The 18,972-nt window shown below is 41.4% G+C and overlaps 1 protein-coding gene across 1 annotated transcript in view; it reads left to right on the top strand.

Annotated features, from left to right (window-relative positions):
* The window catches only part of LOC146432607 (uncharacterized), a 42,636-nt gene extending 24,061 nt beyond the window's left edge, over positions 1-18,575 (top strand). The window contains exons 7-11 of the mRNA XM_085070387.1: positions 1,200-1,265; positions 9,974-10,093; positions 10,877-11,086; positions 12,645-12,722; positions 17,608-18,575. The gene's annotated coding sequence lies outside the window, so the exon portion shown is untranslated. The remainder of the gene's footprint in view (positions 1-1,199; positions 1,266-9,973; positions 10,094-10,876; positions 11,087-12,644; positions 12,723-17,607) is intronic.
* Positions 18,576-18,972: the final 397 nt, after the last annotated feature.

Below are 18,972 nucleotides of genomic sequence, written 5' to 3'. Positions count from 1 at the left end.
GGACTCAATGGGAGAATGCCCTAAGACAGGCAGGGTCAGATCACACAGATGAAGGGACTTGACAATATGGGAGATAGGGAAGCACCTCAGGCAGAGCAGGGCAGCTACTTCATGGAAAAATAAGCCAAGTCCTTATCTTAGTAATTGTGTGGACAAATTAAATCCAGTCCCAAGCAATCAGGAGTCACCCCTTCACTGTTATGAGATGACAGACCTCCGGCCAAGCCACCCATCCTTTGGTAGAAGAGTGATCAGTTGAATCTTTTTCCAGGGAGATTTCTAACCCTCAGACGTGTTGGTTATGGACAGGATATTTCTACAACACGGGGAAATTTTTGTCCTCAATGGGAAACACAGCAGGGCCAAAGGAAAGCTTGTGTGGCACCTGTATCTAGCACAGATCACACACACAGAGGAGCTTCCAGAAGGCAACAGAAAGTCCATTCATATGGCAATTGTGTCTTTATATCCTCTCTATGAGTATGAATTTATGGTTGTATGAACAGCCATATCCAGTTATTGAAGTATTTGATGATCCAAAGTGCTCAAGGCCTTCTTATTCCATCTCATTCACCGTTAAAGTTCTGCACAACCTTTTTGCTGGCTTTCAGCCTGCAATAAATACAAATGACTTGCCAATAAAAGCTGGTATCTCCCTCTGTCAGGAGGACTATAGCGTCGTTGTTATTTAAGAGGTGGCAGTTTTGACACAATTCTTATTTAAAATTTGTAAAAGGCAAAAAGATGATGTAATAAATCTGCACGTTCTTCCTAAGCAGCCATTGAAAGTGGATGCTCTTCCCCTTTCCAAAAGCATCAGCCGTTTAATGTTTCCTAAGTTGTTTTTGCATGAATTAGGGCGTTGGAGTGAAGCACTGTCAGTTACAAAACCACGCTGTTGTCTCCAGCTAATTTTGCGTTAGTAGCTCTTTTAAACTGCTAAATCTAGTTTTTAGTGTATGATGATTTTGTTTAGCGATGGTGTAAAACAGCTGCTACTTTTCTGATGAGTTGCCTGTTTTCCATTTTATGTCTCTGCAAGATGTTGGGTTTCATCATGGCCCCATCTGACAGGCAGCTGAGAACAACCTGTAAAAACCCCCCAAAACACAACAAAAAAGCAAAGATCCCCAAATCCAGGGGTTCAACCACCCATACAGAAAAATTTCAGAGTGATCAGTCATCATAGATACCCTCAGACCTTCTTGATGCTCCACCAGGATGACTAAAATGAGAGGAGGAAAGCAGGGTGAGCAGGAAATCAGGTAACTTGCCGCTCTAAGAGGATAAGTGAGAGGCCATCCAACACCCCCAAGCTGTTTCTGGGAGGTCAAATTAGGATTGCTGTGCTTTTTGCATCCTTGCTGTGCATGCTGCTCCTCCCAGCTCTCTGCCTGGTGATGGCCAGAAGGATGAAATCATGGCTTGGACGAAGTCACAGCTTGGGGTGTCTTTCCAAAGTAATTAATCACTCTGCTTTCCTCAGATGCTGCTTGCCAGCCACTGCTTTTGAGTGTTGTTTTGCCCCTGAATTGCTTGGGTGCCAAACTCTTCCCAGGATGTGGCTGCTCAGGGCCATCAGGAGAAGGGGACAAGGGCCAGACTGACCATGGCAGCATCCCCTCACTCACATTTCAGGGGGCTCTCTTAGGCAAAATCCCTATTGCTTTTGTAAAAGGTGTCTTGCATTTGGTGTTCACCAGAGGTTCTCAAGAAGAACCACTTAGTGGTCACCCTGGAGATACTTTTGCTGCTGACTTTCCCACACAGGCAAACAGCCCTGCTTTATTCAGTGGTAGAAAGCTGAATGATTTTTTTGGATCTTGTCTTATCCCCTGCATCCTGTGGGCTGGCATTTTGTTCAGTGTGTTCCAAGCAAGAAAATGGCAAAATGCATTAAGGAAGCACTCAGAGAGCTCCTCAAAGAGGTGAAGACTAAGACCTTTCCAATATTAATCCACACCCCATAAAAAGATCTTAGATTTTGGATAGACAAATTGGAAGCAGCTTGCCTGCCTGATTCTTCCTTCCCTTTGCTCCTCCCCAGGCTTTTCCAAAAGCAGTGCAGCCCATGGAACAGTGGTGGTCTAAACTGTTATGGAGATCTTAAACTGCTGAATTGTTACAAGATGAAATTGATTGCAACTGAGCCTGTGAACTGAAGTGCTGGAAACAGCACAGAGAGAAGAGGTGAAAGGCTACAAAAGATTTTGCTTTATTATTTGGGGGTTCTTTCTCTTTTCTTTTGTGTGCAACACCACCGTAGGCTTTCCAAACACTTTTGCCTTGATGAGTTCTGCATCTGTCTCAATAATCATTGGACAGTTTTTGCTGGTATTTTCAACCATAAAGGTATTTTTGGTTTGTCTTCTAATTTGCTTGTTGCAGCATCATTTCTGAAGAATTCTAAAAGTCTGCTTCAAAGTCAGATCCAGAGGGAAAATCGATGATGTGAGGTCCAGAGGGAAAAATACTGTGATACTTACTCCCCCTCAAGCTAAAAACCCCATTTTTTACCTTTGCAAAACTAAAAATCCTTTCTTAGCCTGTTTCACTCTATTCTGCCTTGATTTTATTTGCACCCTCATCACAAAAGCATCTGAACACCTCCGAGTAGTACATTAAGCAACGTGACTAACATCTGTCACGTAGAGTTTACTCGCTGTCTCTCAGCATCCTTAAAATGAATTTAGTGCTTGTGCAGGATCGATAGTGCTGGAGACAGACAGTCTCTGCTCAGCCTCAGAGATGGCACAGTTTGGGTGAGACCTTGATGGTGAGTCCCCCCAGCCTGCTGCCCCTTTGTCCAGCCTGTCCCCTCTGTCCTCCAAATGCCAGTTCATGGACTGGGGAACACTCATGGAGAAGTGGCTCTGCACCAAGGTTGTTTCCAGAGAAGTCCAAGTAATTTTGGGGAATCAGACAAGGCTGTCAGTGTTTCCTGCTCTCTGAGGGACTCCTGTATTGTCTTGGGTGCCTGCACTACTCAGGAGCCCAGATGTATCCAGCAACACAGATTTTCCAAGGTTTTCTGCCTTCCTCAGGTGGCTTTGTTGATTTTTTAGCACCACTTACACCTTGTGGCTATTGATGGACAAGAATGTTGCTTTTTCTCACCATCAAAAGCTTCTCTGCCAGATTTCTTCAGCAGAGAGAGTGGTCTCAGCCACCTGTATTCAGGTCAATCCAGGTCTCATGCTGAACAGACCTGAGAGCCCTCTCCTCCTGAGCCAGCACCAGGAGCAAGATCTAGGCATCCTGGGGCACTGCAATTTCAAGCAATGTGTTTTCTTAATGGGCCAAATATGTTTTGCCTAATTTTGCTTTCGATGTGTGGGATTGTTATTGCTCAGTGGCCCCACACAGGTGTTTAAGCAGTTTTGTGGCAGGATTTTCCAGCAGCAGCATAAGGTTTTATTGACTGCTACCTCATGAGTAACTTCAGAGGAAACATCCCCAGCTGGTTGTGATGGATGCATGTGGAGCTGTGGCAGAAAACTGAGGAGCCAGTGACCTCTCTGTCATGGTTGATCATATTTTGGGTAAGAGTGCAGAGCTACTGTAAAAGGACACTGCTTTTCATGCAGTGAGAAGAATTAGGAGGGATGAAGTTACTAATTTAGTTGTCTCCCCTGAAAACTGTTGGCTTGTCAGCTCTGATAGTATGAACATACTGAGGAGAGGTCAGCAAGTAAAATAAATTCCACACCTTGTGAGGATTCTAGGTTGTGGAGTTTAATTTGGTCTATAAGTGTGCATTAAATGGTAGACTAGGGGACTCTGGTCTCTGTGTGGTAACCTAAATTATAAATTACACAGCTTTTGACACCTAAGAGGCATCTGACCCACAACTTGCCCTTGTTCCAGTTCCATTGTAGGTCAAAGCCCAGGTGAACACCACTCATTTCTCCTCAGTGCCACCAGCCTGTACCTTGCCATCCAAAAAAAGCAGACCCAGGTACCTGGCTGTTTGGAAACCCAGCAGGACCCACCCAGGATGTGTTCCAGAGCTTGTTTCTCTGGGTAATATCTGAGACTGCAATGGAAACATGAGCTATCTGATCAAGGAAGATAAATACATCTATTTCAGAATGCATAATCTTACCACATATGTGAAGTAGTTTAATCATTAGCAAGTTGTCAAGCATTTATTGAATGGAATTAGCCTCTTTATTTCTGGTCAGGATCAATCTTTTTTCCCCTTCCCAGTACAATGAATGCTTATATGTTACACATTGCAGCATCTGGGGCAGATGACACTTGCCAAAGGGTTTGATGATCAATTCTGATACAAATCTGACATGAAGAAACAGGAGAGAATCTGCATCAGATGATCAGTGGGAGAGATAAATTCACATTTAATTCTTCTAAATGTCTGTGAGTGTTGTATCCATCTCAAACACAGTATCCAAAAGCAAGCACAGTGCACAAGGACTGTTTGGATGAGGACACGGACAGAGCACAGGGCTGAGGATGGCATTTCACATGCCTTTCTCAGTGGAATATTGTAGAAGAATGAAGTATGATATTAATTTATAAAACTATGGGGCAAAGAAATGACCTCTTGTCCACCAACTCTGTGATGCAGAGGCCATGGGCAGAAAAAAAAGACTTTCCATATTTTTTATTCACTAAAAATCTCTGTTATATTTGCACCTCCAAGTTGGAGATGAAAGAGAGACCTATTACCAGTCCCAGACCTTGGAGCCAAGCCTTCATTTACCACCAGTCTGCTTTGCTCCTCTCCCTTGTCCTTTCCAAACAGGGCTGTATATGAGTATTCATGAACACTCCTTATTATTTCTCCCCTCACAGTTGCTTTTTTCTTCCCACACCTGCCAACATTAGCTCCTTTCTTTGACTCACGCTGCTGTACAGCCTTAATGCATGTGATCTCCATGCCAAGATGTTATTTAATTTCCCAACAAAGTTCTTTTGGCATGGAGTGAGCTGAGCAGGAAGAGCACAGGAGGGGAGGCAACAGGCAGGGGTGGGAATGGGAAGGAGAAAGAACAGGGGGCTCAAATTTGTGTTGCCTCTGGCTGCACAGAGCCAAGTTGTGCTGTGTGTGTCCAGGGAGCAGCGTGGGTGGGGTGGAGATGGCAGCAGGGGGTTCATCCATGGCAGGTTGCTGAATCAGGAACCCTGACACTTGTGAAGTACTCTGTCAGGAACATTAAGTATCCAAAAGTGATAAAGCTTCAATTTGCTAGTCCATTAGACTAATTACTGCAATAATTAAGTAACTACTTGATTAGAACTAATGGGTACCTAATTATCCAGGAGAAAAGTATCAGGTGGCAATTATCAGGTGGCAATTAATAGACTGGAGTTAATGTCTTAGCACTGTCTTTGTATGAATTCATAAGCAAGGTAAAGAAAACAAACAATAACTTATTAATATTTATTGGTGCCACAGTGTTTTTCAGCTTGTTTCATTTACACAGAACCAATTAGTGAAAAGACAGTTAGTGTTGCAAAGATGTAAAGTGACTGAAGCAGGAGTTTGATTTTAAAGGAACAGGATCACATTAGCACTTATAAGCAAAGACAAATGGGTATCAGCCAGGGACTTGATTCTGGTGCTACTAATTCATCAACAGAAGAAATCAGAGTAATTGAACTCAGTATTAATAATGAAACACACAGGAAGGCAGCTCCTGTCTTAATGGGGTTCACTTTAGTTTTGGTCCCTCCCTGGGTCTTCATCAGCTTTTTCTGCATTGTCTGGGAAATGCAGAGACACCTCGGGGATGGAATGGGAACTTCCCTCTGGCAAGGTGGGAGATAAGGCAGTAAAACCCTCCAGATCAATGCTGAGCTCTCCAGAGCAGACAGATTTCCTGGACAGCCAAAGCCTGGTTGCAACACAGGTTCTGTCATGAAGGCAGGCTGGTAGAGCTGAATTCCTGCCTGTCACTGTGTTGGTGTAAAGAAACCACAACCATTTCTGCATTCCTGGTAATTCCCCCTTAGCTCAGCACACATTGGAAACATCACTGCGAGTTCCTGTGGATGAAATCTAAAAGTAAATTTAACCTTCTTTAGAGTTCAGGTTTGAGTGAGGTTTTGTAGTTAGTTTTTGGGGGGGTTCTTGTTTTGTATTTTCTCAGGGGTTTTTTCCCCACATCATGCAAAGGTCCAGCTTCTCCAATTACATAATTTGCTGTGGTTTCTTTGAGGTCAATCCAACTGTTGTGATTTTTGCAGAATGAAACTATGGCATAGGATCTACTTTTCTTACTCTCTTCTCCAAATTCAAGAAGCTTTAAATTTCCCAGCAGAAAAATGAAAAATCCCAGGGTTTTCTTTCCTACAAATCTTTACGATCCTAATGATCCTCTTAAATGGCTTCAATCCAAAAATAGTTGTGCATGCAAGTTGTCTCGTTGTCTCTCTATGGGAAAGCTCATATTAGCCATAATTACTCTCCTGAGTAAGGGTTGTTAAAGTGTGATATACAATGAACTTGTGCCTGATTTTAGAGCACAGATTGAAGAGTTCCCTTACAAACCTCAATCCTTTGAAATTCAGCTGTTTTAGTAAATGAAAGACCAAATTCTAAGATGGTTTTTGCAGCTCTGCACAGCACATGGTTTTATGGAAGTTGAGGATCTTGCCTCCACAACAGCTATTCCCCCCCCATCCTTTTTTCCATGTTATAAATAAATGAAAGGTATCCTAATCATATTTTAGACTGTGTGCAGAGTCAGACGCTAAACCATAATGTCTGTATATTAGAACATGTGGAATGATAAATGGAGATAAATCTAAAATTTATAGAACATGAACATTTGCATAAACTGCAATATCCAAACACATAGGCTGTTAAGTAACAATTGTCATAAAGGGCATAAAAAATTCAACTTTGTTTCATGGAAAGAACTCAAATTCCTAACATGATTAAGATAATATATCATTTGTTCCTATCTTATTAAAGGCGTAATTGTTGTTAGACACAGAAGTGGCATTAACTGTAATCTGGCTTTATATATGTACAAATAGGAGGGGAGGTGGATCTGAAAATTGATGCTTTTGGTGATCCATAGGCATTTTATTAATGTTTGAATAATAACTGCCTGGAGGGCCTGTTATAAATTAAAGGGACGAATTGAGATATAAATTTTTATGAGGACTAGTTATACATTTCCATTATGTGTTTAAAAATGAAGGAATTACTGTGAACACAGCAGAACTCACATTTATTTGAGGTGATTTGGATGGGAGGGAAGGTGCAGTGAAGGAAGCTGCATGCTGGCTGTAAGAAAGATGTATCTGTCCCTGTGAAAAGATATATCATATGTCATGCATGAACTCTCTTCTACAGCAGACTTTTCTCTGCAGCTGATTTCGCATGATTATTTATTTGACAACAGCAAGTGATGATATAGCAGTGAGTTTTAGGCCACTTAGAGAAGAATTCTTATTCTTAAATCATAGAGGATTTCCCAAACCCAACCACTGTCAAACTAGAGTTAATCTAACAGAGAAACCCAGTAATCTCTTCGGCATATATTTCTCATTATTCCTCCTGCCTGGGCATACACATCTTCATTTGCAGTGGGTCTGTGGGACCTGCAGTATTTCAGAGCTTCCTGCTGCCCTTTGCTGAGGCTGCTTGTGGGAGCTCAGCTCTGGTAGCTGAGAAAACAGCAATTCCCCTTTGTTCTCCAGCAGCAGAGATGGTCAGACAGTCCCATCCGTGTGACAGCACAGGGGATGACAGCCCAATGCCTTCACTCAGGCAGGCTTGGCCCAAACCCACGTCTGCTCAACAGGGAGAGGAGGCAGGATGCCAGTATTTAGCCAGTCACTTCACACGTGGGGACATGTATTCCATCCCCTGATTAATTGGAACTGACCGCCGAGGGCAAAGCCTCCCAGATGAAATTCTCCAGTGTTTGACCCCTGTTTAGAGGTTTGATTTCTCTGGACTTCAGTAGGTGCCAGCAAACTGATGCCTTGGAGGTCTTTAGCTGGATTCTCTGTGCCTCAGCTCCCTGTCTGTAAAACAGGGAGGCTCACAGGAGTGGTTTGAGGAGGAATGTGTTCACTGGGATGATATCCAGAGAGATGACAATGTTGTATCATCTGCAGACATCCACACCAATGCAGCAGCTGTGCAAGGGTGTGCCAGGGGAGCTTTATTATAAGACACACAGCACAGGGGCTTTCCATTTTGCAGCCTTTCATGTGAGTCAATTAATCAATTTAAAAATTTTATAGGCTTTTTTTGCTGTTGTTTCTCCCAACCCTCCCTTTAATTAGACTTACAAGGGTTGGGCAAGTACTTTCTTTTTGGACAAGGCTTGATTCATCGGGAAATAAGACTTGAGGATGCTTTTGGCTTGCAGAGAGCCTGAAGCATTAATAAAGTTGATAAAACATTGAGACCTAGCTTAACCTCGTTTTCCATCTTTGAAGTATCACCCTTGGCTCTACCATTCATGGAGATCATTGTGCCCACTTGGAGAGGAGTAGTCTGCAGTGCCTTTTGATCTACAAACAGTGTTATTTTTTTCTTCCCAATGCAGAAATGAGGTGGTCTACAAGAAAATGACATAGTTCTCATTAAGGTTCCTACTTTAGCAGTGTTTTGAATCTGGCCTGTGCCCCAAGCCATCTCACTCTGTGACAGTAAACCTCACCCTGTGACAGTGAAAGGAAGGATCAGCTCCACTTGGTTCCTACACATTTGGTTCAGCTTTCTACAATCTCAGTGTTTTGTCTCCAATCTTTCAGCTGACAAACACAGTTTGTGACTCTCTCAACCTTGCTCAGATCAGCCTCCCAGTGTCTGCTACCTTCAAGGATAGTACCATGGTTGTGTCTCTCTCTTTTCCCCATAAAGTCATACAAACAAAGTGATTGTTGTGAAAATATTATCTAAGAAGCATTGAAGCAGCAAAAATTATTCTCCCAGTCAACTGGAGCTTTTTCTAAATGCACTACAGTGCTGGACAAGTGACTAATTAGGCAAGACTTGTACTGTCTGTTTTTCAAAACTATGTTTTTCTGTATGTGTTATTGAAAGGACAGATTCACAAGAGTTTCTTTAGGGAAGATGCAGGGGAATGTTATAGAGAGTAAGTTCTATGACAGAATTAGCAAATGTATTAAGTACAGTGCCAATCTGGTATAGCAGAAATGACTAAATACCCATCAGGGCCTGTCACTCGTCAAGAAGTGAAATCTTAGACCCATTTAAGTCAATGACAAATGTTCACAGAATCTGGCTGCAAGTTAATAAATGTTTGGAGCCTGTATAGCTCAAACTCTGATATTTGTCAGATTAATTATTTGACTGATCTTATTGTGTGTCAAACAATTTCTTTGTGGAGTTAGAATGCTTTGTGTTGTATTATCTATAATTCTGATTAACAAAACATCATGCAAGTATGGAGATATATCATTTCAAGTTTTATACTGAGTCAGAGACAGTTATTATATATAATATTAAATAATATAACTAAATGTGGGATTGCAAAATGTTCAAAATGGGCCGTGGTTGAGGCTGTATTTTCTGCCTTATTTTTTGACATTTCCTGATTTAGGAGTACTTTAATATTCAACCTGAACTTTTATCATATTCGTCTCCTTAAGCTACGTTTATGTAAAAGGAAAGAAAATAACTCTACATGTACACCAATTCCTTCAGCTTACCCTTGCCTTTAATACAAAACAGAGGATTTCAGGACTATATACATCAGGTGTTTTCAGCAAAGTAGCAGCAGCAAATCATAGACATTTGTCATTCCTTGGAGCTGTCTGACAGTTCTGACAATTCATTAGGCTGGGCTGAAAAGAGGTTTAGAAAGTGAAGGAAGGATCACAGGTAGTGGAGTTGCCTTTGCATGATCCAGTAATAGCTGATTTGTATCATTTTTGGTGATGGATACACTCTTCAGATTAAACTCAGCTGAATTTTCCCCCTATATTCTGTTCTTTTTTCTTTCTCTTTTTCCTTCAACAGGAACTTCTGGGCATATTAGTCTAGATTTAGACCTCGATTTATACCAAGGAATAGATGTCCAGGAAATTCTTCCTCGAGCTTCCTGATATTTGTTGCTTACTAGAGCTAAGGAGAAGCAAAGTGAGTTTTTCTATTCAGTTTCTACCCAGTGGGGCTTTGCTTTTCCCTCCTTTTTGAGTTATATTTTTGCTGTGGCCATACCGTGACATGTGCTGTTCTTCACAGTCAGAGGCATTCCTGCCAGGATCTATGCAAATCCAACTTGTGACTTTGTTCAGAGATAAATGCCTCCATTATCCCACTCCTTCCACTTACTGATTTGCTTTTGAGACTTGTACACAGGCAATTTTTTGACTTTGAAGGCAAACCCTTTGCAATAACGCTGAATCTGCAGAATAAGCCACCTGGAAAATATGTGATCTTCCATTGGGAATGATTTCCCTTTTCCACGTTGGTGGGCTGTTCCGAATCATGCAGCCATGTAAAAATGCTTGGGTCAGGTTCTGAGTGGGTGAGGCAATGCTGTCCAGCCAGGGAGCATCCCTGGGGTCAGGCAGATGATGCTCTCCAGGATCAGCAATATCAGGGAGCCTGCTGAGCCCTGCAGAGGATGAATAGCTTTCCATCTTCATTCTGTCTGTTTTATAGCTGCCAAAGAAGAAGCAGTCTGAGATTGAGCCTGACCCAGTAGTATTATATGTAGGTCTTACAAGAGCAATATTTGCTCTTGATGACCATTGGAACATATTCTTTTAAAGAACTCTAAAATAGCCCTAAAAGAAGGGCTTGTACGCTGGCTTTTTGGGGAGTTATTTTTTTTTAATGTGAAATTTTTCAGACTCTCCAAACCATCAGTAAATTCTAAGTAAATCCTAATTTGTACCTTCTTCTTTCTTCTCTAAGGTTCAAAGTGCTGACAGCACTGCCTCACCATCCATCTCAGGCACAACTCCTTCTTCAGGTTAAAGTTTCCTACCTGCTCAGCCACGTGGAGAGATTCAAACCAAGGTTTTAGCTGGACAATCCCAGAAGTGCAAATTATGTCAGCCTTCTGCTTCGTCCAGGGTGTCTTTATGGGCCCAAAACCAGTCTCTCTTTCCTGTGGAAATAAAGGTATTTCCCTGTAATCCCACATGCAGGACTGGTCAGTATGAAGCAAATAAATGACAATCCTGGATGTTGGATCATGTGTCACCTTGTCTGATGTGCCTCCAGATTTGCTGGGAGGTTTTTGGGGGTTTTGCAGTGATTTTTGCAGTCAGTTTTGAGTAGCAGGCTGTACATGTTGGTTTATAATTCTGGAGTTGTGAGTGTGGGTTGAACTGTTGGCATTAATTATTTTCAATAGTGAGTCAGAGGCTGAATTACAGGATCCTACCCATGGATATAAGAGCAAACAAAGAAACAAGCGGCCTTCCTCTCCCTCCCCTGACATAAGTCATATTTTGTCTCCTACGACCTCAACTGGCCCTTTAAATTTCATATCAAACATTAGAAAGAAAGAGGTCAAAGCAAGAGCCCCGTCGAAAAAAAACCCACAGCCAACCCAGATATGAACTATGGGAACTTGTCATCTTATCATCCTAATTGAAGTCATTCTGCAATGTATGACAGTCCATCATATATTCTGCCAGTCAGTGTGTCATACATGATGTGTAACAAGAGAGCTCATAAACCCAGAGGGGAAGCCCCTTCTTTTTTATTACTTTATTTGATCATTTTCATAAAAAGTCCCCTTGCTCAATACACAGGGACGTGTTTATTAGCCCCATTAAAGCTTTGTCCATTCATTTGACACCGTGATTTACACAGCTTTACCACAAAAGAATCCCATTATTTCCAGTCTGGGGAGGTGTCTTTTTTTTTTTTATTGTGTGATGAAAAATAAGTATTTAATTCCACAGGTGAAGGCAAAGAAAGGGGAGGCTGTTGTCAGAGGCTCAGAAGTAAACAAAAGGATGCTTTAGGTATAATTGACTCAGAGAAAGAAAACATTCCCAGTAAATATAGAAAAATAAATAAATAAAGATGCTCTTCCCATGGAGTGGGAATTTAACTGGGCTCAGCTGAACTTTTTCTTCCCCCGCGTGCCTTCATTAAAAACAGCAGAATTTGGCAAAATTTCCCTCTGTGTTCTACTCATGAATGTTTCTAGAAAATATCAGCTTTCATACGCAAATATTCTTGAAGTGAAATTGGTGGCTTCCTTTGAACACAGCTAGTGCCTCAAATCCCATCTGCTTTTCCTACAACACGCCCACTCATTATCTAGCTTATTTGGCTTTATTTTATTTTTTTTTAAATGAACACAAATTAAGCTATTTAATCAAATATGTACATGATTACATGGCATTTTTGCATAAGAGTTATACACCCACGGAAATCATTAATCACAGATAACAACACTATGTTAAAATTAGGCATTTTGTTTTCTTTTTGTGTGTGTGTGCTTTTTAACATAATATCCTGCGTAGCTCTAATTTCACCTCTACTTTCATTTGAATAAAGCAGGATTGTTTTACAACAAATTATTCATTTGTCTGTAGCTCTGATAATTGGTATTTATGTTTAGACTTGATCTCAGAGGAATAAAAATACAGAACTTGCAAATGAAATTGGTATGGTTCAAATCCCTCTTTTTCTTCTTTATTTTCCCCCTTTTTGCTTGCAGAGAATGTCACCATGAATGTCCATTGGCAAACTGGATAAGAAAGAGTGTCACAGTGCAGGACAACCTAGAAGATGACAGGTATTTCCAGGCATAGCAATGATGAGATCAAATTCCCCTCAACCTGCCTTGTTTGCTGATCTTTTAATCAGATTCAACTTCACTGCAGCTACAGCACAAGGTTCCCTGACAATGTATGACAGCATGTGACAGAAATTTTTTTTTTTCTTTTTTGGCCATTTGATGCTATTCGAGATAAATCTGAAGCCCCAGCAGCATCTGGTAAATCTACCAAGCTACTTTAGTGGAGGTTTTTAACTATGCATAATTGAGCTGGAGGGTTTGGGGTTTGTGTTCGTGTGTTTGTAGTGGAATCCAAGCAGGAAAGCTGGGAAATGATCTAAACCCTTTGAGGTTAACCTGCCATGAAAGAGCATCAACGACAGAAGAGGACATTATTAAAAAGCAGCCAACCTCACTCAGAAAGAACCACTGTGTGAAGAAAGAGCCCAAAGAACATCACCCAGGGCTGTTTGTGGCCCCACAGGGATATGTATTTCATCCCACATCTTCATCTCTCCAAATCTCCTCTGAACTGCTTCTGAGCTGAATTCTTGAGAAAGAAAAACACCAGCAACTTTTGAATGGGACTTATCAACCTTTTCCCTATAATCTGCTTCGTATTCCTCTCACACCCGTGTTCTTGCAGTGTCTTGGGGAAATGCTTGGATCAAAGATAAGAGAGAACAAGGAAAGGAATGAAGCAAGAAACAAACAACAAAACAAAGCTAGCACCCCCCAAACTTTTTGATGAAACTCCTCTGCGAATCGTGTGCGTGATTACAGCAAAGTTAAAACTGCCTTCTTCTTCACCAGTACTTAATTCCTGCTTTTAAAATCAGGCTCCCTTTGATCTTGAGGATTGAAATGATCTGGAAATGAAACAGCCAGTGCTTTGCAGAAAATCTGGAGAGGGTCCCAGACATGGCTTTTACCTGGAAGGCATCCAAAACAGGATGAAATCTCTCTGGTTTCAGAACAAATTGCAAGATTTTTTCTCTATGTCTAGTCCAACTGTGGAACTCTAGCCCTGATGTCTGCTGCTTCCCAAAGCACAGATGTAATAACCTCTGAGGTGAAATGAGAGCATTATTCCCCCATCATCTCCCCTCTGCCTCCCCTCCGAGGGTTGAGGGCTGGGAAAATTTTATTGAAGTGAAGGCTTAAAGTTTTGGGCAAACTTAATTTGAGGAGACAGTTGGTTATAACCCAGGCTAGGTCCATCCATGTGAAGGCTGGAGAGGACAGAAGACCAAGAGCATCTGTGACATCTGGATCCTGTTGAAGGCTCAGAAATATCTGCCTGGCTTGGCGTGACCTGGCTCCAGAGCCAAAAGGGCTGAGAAATGTGGTTAAGAGACTGCAGCAAGCTTTGCCCTAGCAAATGAGTCCCACTGAGAAAGCAAGCACATCAATATTTCTTTGAGTCTGTTTCTTTTAGTGAATATATTTCCATATGTTGCATTAATATTTCTTTTATTGGGGCTTGTGAGTCCATCTGGTATTTGTATTGGGAGGGCTTGAGCTGGCAGATCCCTTCACTGTGCTGTTACACAGGGATCTGGACAGCCCAGCAAGGACGGGTAGGTGGTTGGATAGGGACAGCATCTCCTCAGCTGCCTTTTTAATCAGATAAACTTCTCAAATCAATCAAGATAACCAGGTTACTTATTGGCAATTAGCTCCCACTGTGCCAATGTTACAACATAAGTATGGGCTGAGTATAAAGAATAGCAGTCCACAGTAAGGAAACCTTTCAGATGCTGCACAGTGCAACAACCCTGATCTGGGAGGTGGAAAGGAGAAAAGATACCTGGGCATCAATATTAAGCAGAAAATGTGCTGAAATATCACCGTTTGCCAAGACAATAAGAATCACTTTCCTTTGCATGTATTATTAAGGAACTGGGGAATAATTATCTGCTTTAATACAAGCTTCTTCCTTCTGCATGATTAACTTCAGTGATATCAACAGAGAGTGTGATGACTCTGAGATGACAGCTCCTGGTAGCACGTTCTGGGATGAGCAAAAACAGGTTGTCACTTTACCCCAGTCAGGAACAGTCACTCTGTGCTGAGTGCTGGACAGAAGAGCTAGCTGGGTTCTGCAGCAGACATCTGACAGCCCTGGTGGGCAGCAGGTCCAGCCTCCTGCCAGGTGGCTCCCAGGTCAGGTGTGCAGGGCTTTGCTCCAGCAGGACATGATTTCCTGAGGCAGCAAAGTGTGATTTTGGCTGTGTGATTTTCCAGACTGAGAGCACTCAACGCTCCTGGTGCTGAGCTGTGAGTGATCTTTACAGCAGGGCACAATGCACTGATTTAAAATCTTAAAATTTTAAAATATTGTGTATTTTCAAAATGCCTGGCTCTAATGCCAGTCCTGTGTTTGGCTGCTCAACATGCAGAGTGACAGTGAGCACACCAACCCCTGCAGGGGATGGAGAGAGAGGTAGGACAAACACGCCAGAGCTCTGAGCAATGGCATGAAATGACAAAAAAATCCTTTCATCCTTACTAAAGTTGTAAAAAGTCTGTCATGGCTTCTGTAGAAATTAATCAATACATGGAAAACTGCATAACAGCTGTGGGGGCAGCATGAATCTGTCTATAAATTAAAATATTGTGAGTTTCTAGAGCTAACTGGAGAAAGCACTGGGGTGACTAGCAGGGCTCTGGAGCCAGGACAGAGTCCATGGAATTGGATCCTTCACTAAAGTCCATATTTTGTCAACGTCAGGATACATAGGAAATGTGAAACAAAGCAAATTGTATGTATGGGAGGAAACTAGAAATTTAGTCCTGCATCACATTCCTTTGAAAATTTCCTAATAATTAAAAAAAAAAAAGATGAAATGTCCATGCATTTTTAAAGAAAAATAGGAGGTGAAAAGATTAATTCTCAAAACCTGTGAAATATACAGTGATGAGTTACTGAGGGTTGTGGAGAGGGGGGGTGTTTTTGTAATTCTGTAGGCATCTCAGTCCTCTGGTGAAATGATGTATGGGGCAATCGTCTGGTAGGGGCTGATGGGATGTAAATGAAACTAATTAAGGAAATGTCAAACATAATTAATAAAACAGGTTTAAGTTGCAAAAGCACTGTCAGCTGAATGAATGGGTAAGAATGCCTCATTCCCATTGTTTTGGGGCTTGCTTGCTTATTTATATATTTATTTATTTATTCCTTGCTCACCCCCCTTGCCCTCCTAGCAGCTTTTTCAGTTGCACCATTCAATTAGATCTCAGAAAGCTCTTGGTAGCCTCTTGCATTTTCACCTTGCCCCCCTTACGAGCTGGGGTCCCACAGAATAGGAGGAATATAAATTTGCCTTGTCGGCTTGCAGCCTGGGAAGAAGAAGAAGGAAAAAAAAAAATTAATTGCTAACTCCTCGTCTTCCCCAAGTACTACAGGACATTAACATAACCAATTTGCTTGAACTCCTCACTGGCTGCTTAATAGAGCATCTGACCAGCTGATAAGACCTGGGTGCTGCTGCCTATGATACCTTGTTATTAGCATTTTCATAATATTCAAATTTACAGCCCCATGATTCACTAGCCTCCATTCATTATTGATAAGTACAAAAAATAAATAAAAAGGGTTTATAAATAGCAAAGGGGGGTGAGCGACCTATAATTATGGCAAGCAAATTAGGGTGCATGGTGGAGTCAGTTACATTTGCCTAGGAGTAATGATGCTCAAGAACTTTTTCTCCCCAGGGACCAGAAAAATAATGGATTCCCTGGCAGCTGCAGATGGGCTAGGAAAGGCTGTCACCCAGGACGCTGTTTATATAAGTTAGGCTGAGCATATGGCTCTGTGTCCTGCCTGTAGCCACCTCCAGACATTGCAGTTTCAATGGGAAGAAATAAATACATAAATAAAAATAGCCCCTCGCTGGAAGGTGGTGGTGCAGGGATACGGTGAGAAGAAAAGCAGAGGGGAGGAAAAAAGCAAACAAGCAAAGGGAATCTGCTCAGAAGTTCCTGTCGAGGGCAACCCCAGCAGCTCAGGGATCAAATAGGGGTGATAGCCTTAAAACCAGAGGCTGTTCAGCTGCATCACTGAAGAGAGAAAGATGAAATGTGATTTCTGCTAAAGGAAAACCTTTCTGTGTTGCAGTCCAAGACAGTCAAACACCAAAGCTTTGAGCCTGAGATGATAAAAATCATGGTCCCAGTTGAAAGTAGGAGCTACCAGAAATAACCACTGGATATTTTATAATTTAGACCCTGTGGTTCTATTTCCATTAATCCAATCAAAGGGCTTTTTTTTCCTTTACTAATGAAACTAGAATGAAACACAAAAGGGAGGCTGACCTGTTAGCAGGTGACTGTTTCCTGTAAGTTATTCATTAAAAACACCCTAATGCTCTGTGCTGAAGGAGGCTGTACCTATTTCTGTATAAATTAAACATAAGTGAGCTGGTTGAAAGATAAAAAAAAAAACAAAAACGTGTTTCTCCTGACTCTAAATCCTTGTGCAGGATGCATGTAAACACCTCTTGCAGATATTTGCAGTGGGCTGGAGACTAATTCTTATGTACCAGCTGCTCCCAAAAATTCAGTTCTAAGTAGGTCCAGTTTTTTCCTGTGACCATAAATATTACCAATGCAGTGCAGTCAATACCCTCTAGATAAGATAGGAATGAGTCTTGGTTTGGCCTTTCTTGACAGGCTCAGGAATAAAAGGGAAGAACTTTGGCAGAAAAAATGCAGCTTTGATTTTTACTTTATTAAATTTAATTAAATTATTAGTGAATCTGTGTTGATTTGCATCATTCAGTCTTTCTATTGGGAAGTTTGGAGAATGTGCCACTGGCATTTCTTGTAAAGACACTGTCTGAAAACACCAATTTGCCTGCAAAATTCCCAACTTTTTCATTTTTTCCTGTGGTATTTTCAGATTGTTCCAGCACTTCTATTATGCAGCAGTATTATCAAGTAACCACTCTGGAATGCATCTATGTCTGAATTTACAGTTCTTGAGAACTTTTCTGCATCTTAGCAAAAAATGAATAGATTATATTTATTAGAGCAATCTTCCAATTATCCCACCTCAACAGCCTGTGCCTGGAGCCTTGTCCATTTTAATATAAGCAGCATAAAGTCCAAACTAAAACTTATTCATCTTTGAATTCTCTGAACTCTGGCAAAGTTTACAAAGTGGACTCAAGCTCAGCAAGGAATCACTCCTGCAGCAAACCTTCTCCCCAGACCATCCCCAGTCCTGCAGAAGCTCACACCTGGGCCTGAGCTGCCCACCTTCCACACATGCATCCATCTTCCAGAAACATCCTTAGGCATCCTGTGGGCTCTGCTCTGCCTTAAACCTCACATTAGCATCATCGAGGGAAAATATAAATTTAAACTGACACAGACTTGCTTGTCTCTTCCTTTGTGTTTAAACACAGATGGTTGCTTTTGTTGTGCCGCCGCATTTCAGCCAATGCAAGCAGCAAAGTACTTAACTGGAATATATATTTCTTCCCTTTTCCAAACATTCACAGGGTGGTGGTTTTTTTTTTTTTTTTTGGTACGTGAAGTATCATTCCTCAGAATATATACAGTGTTTTCATGCATTTTAATCTAATCCATTAGTCCTTGTAATTTATTGTTAACTGCTTGGATGTAGGGGCCATGACAGCTTTGAGTAAAGCATTTAAGCAGGCATCTGCTTTGTATAAATTATAGGAACCTTGGTCACACAAGGTTTCAGACAGAGACAAAGGTCTCTTACCAGCATCTGTAGCCTTGGGGATAGTGATTTTTTTAATTCTTTTTTTTACTGTAAGAAGCTTTGGATCTTGGAAACAGTAAAACTATCCACAGACTTGTATTTACTTTTGTATTTGGTATTGTTAACAGCTCCAAGGCAGGAGTAACATGATTGACATGGGTTTTGGGAGCTGGAAAACACTTTGTTAGTTTCAAATCAGCTCCTTGGAGGCTAAAGCACTGATTAACTATAACTGGGGTGGATTGTTTTAATCTGACTGCTGTAGTATTTGATATCTGGTCATTTAGGCTTATTTCTATATATATTTCAATAAGTCTGAATCAATTATTTCAATGTCTCCCTTTGTCTCCTGCCCTTGGAAATGGCATGGTGTCACGACAGAAGCAAGCAGAACTGCAGGATCAGGGCAATGATACCTTGTGCCACTGAGCAAGGAACATATTTGTGAACAGGAGAGGGAAAACCAATTCTTAATATTAGAATGTCCCAAAACCCTTTCTCTCCTCTTTTGATCACCTTTCTTGGTTTGTG

This window comes from Lichenostomus cassidix, chromosome 10 (genome assembly GCF_008360975.1).
Source record: "Lichenostomus cassidix isolate B80296 chromosome 10, HeHo_3.0, whole genome shotgun sequence".
NCBI classification, from domain to species: Eukaryota; Metazoa; Chordata; class Aves; order Passeriformes; family Meliphagidae; genus Lichenostomus; species Lichenostomus cassidix.
The sequence above is the reverse complement of the archived record's forward strand: the minus strand, read 5'-3'. Positions and strand labels throughout refer to the sequence as shown.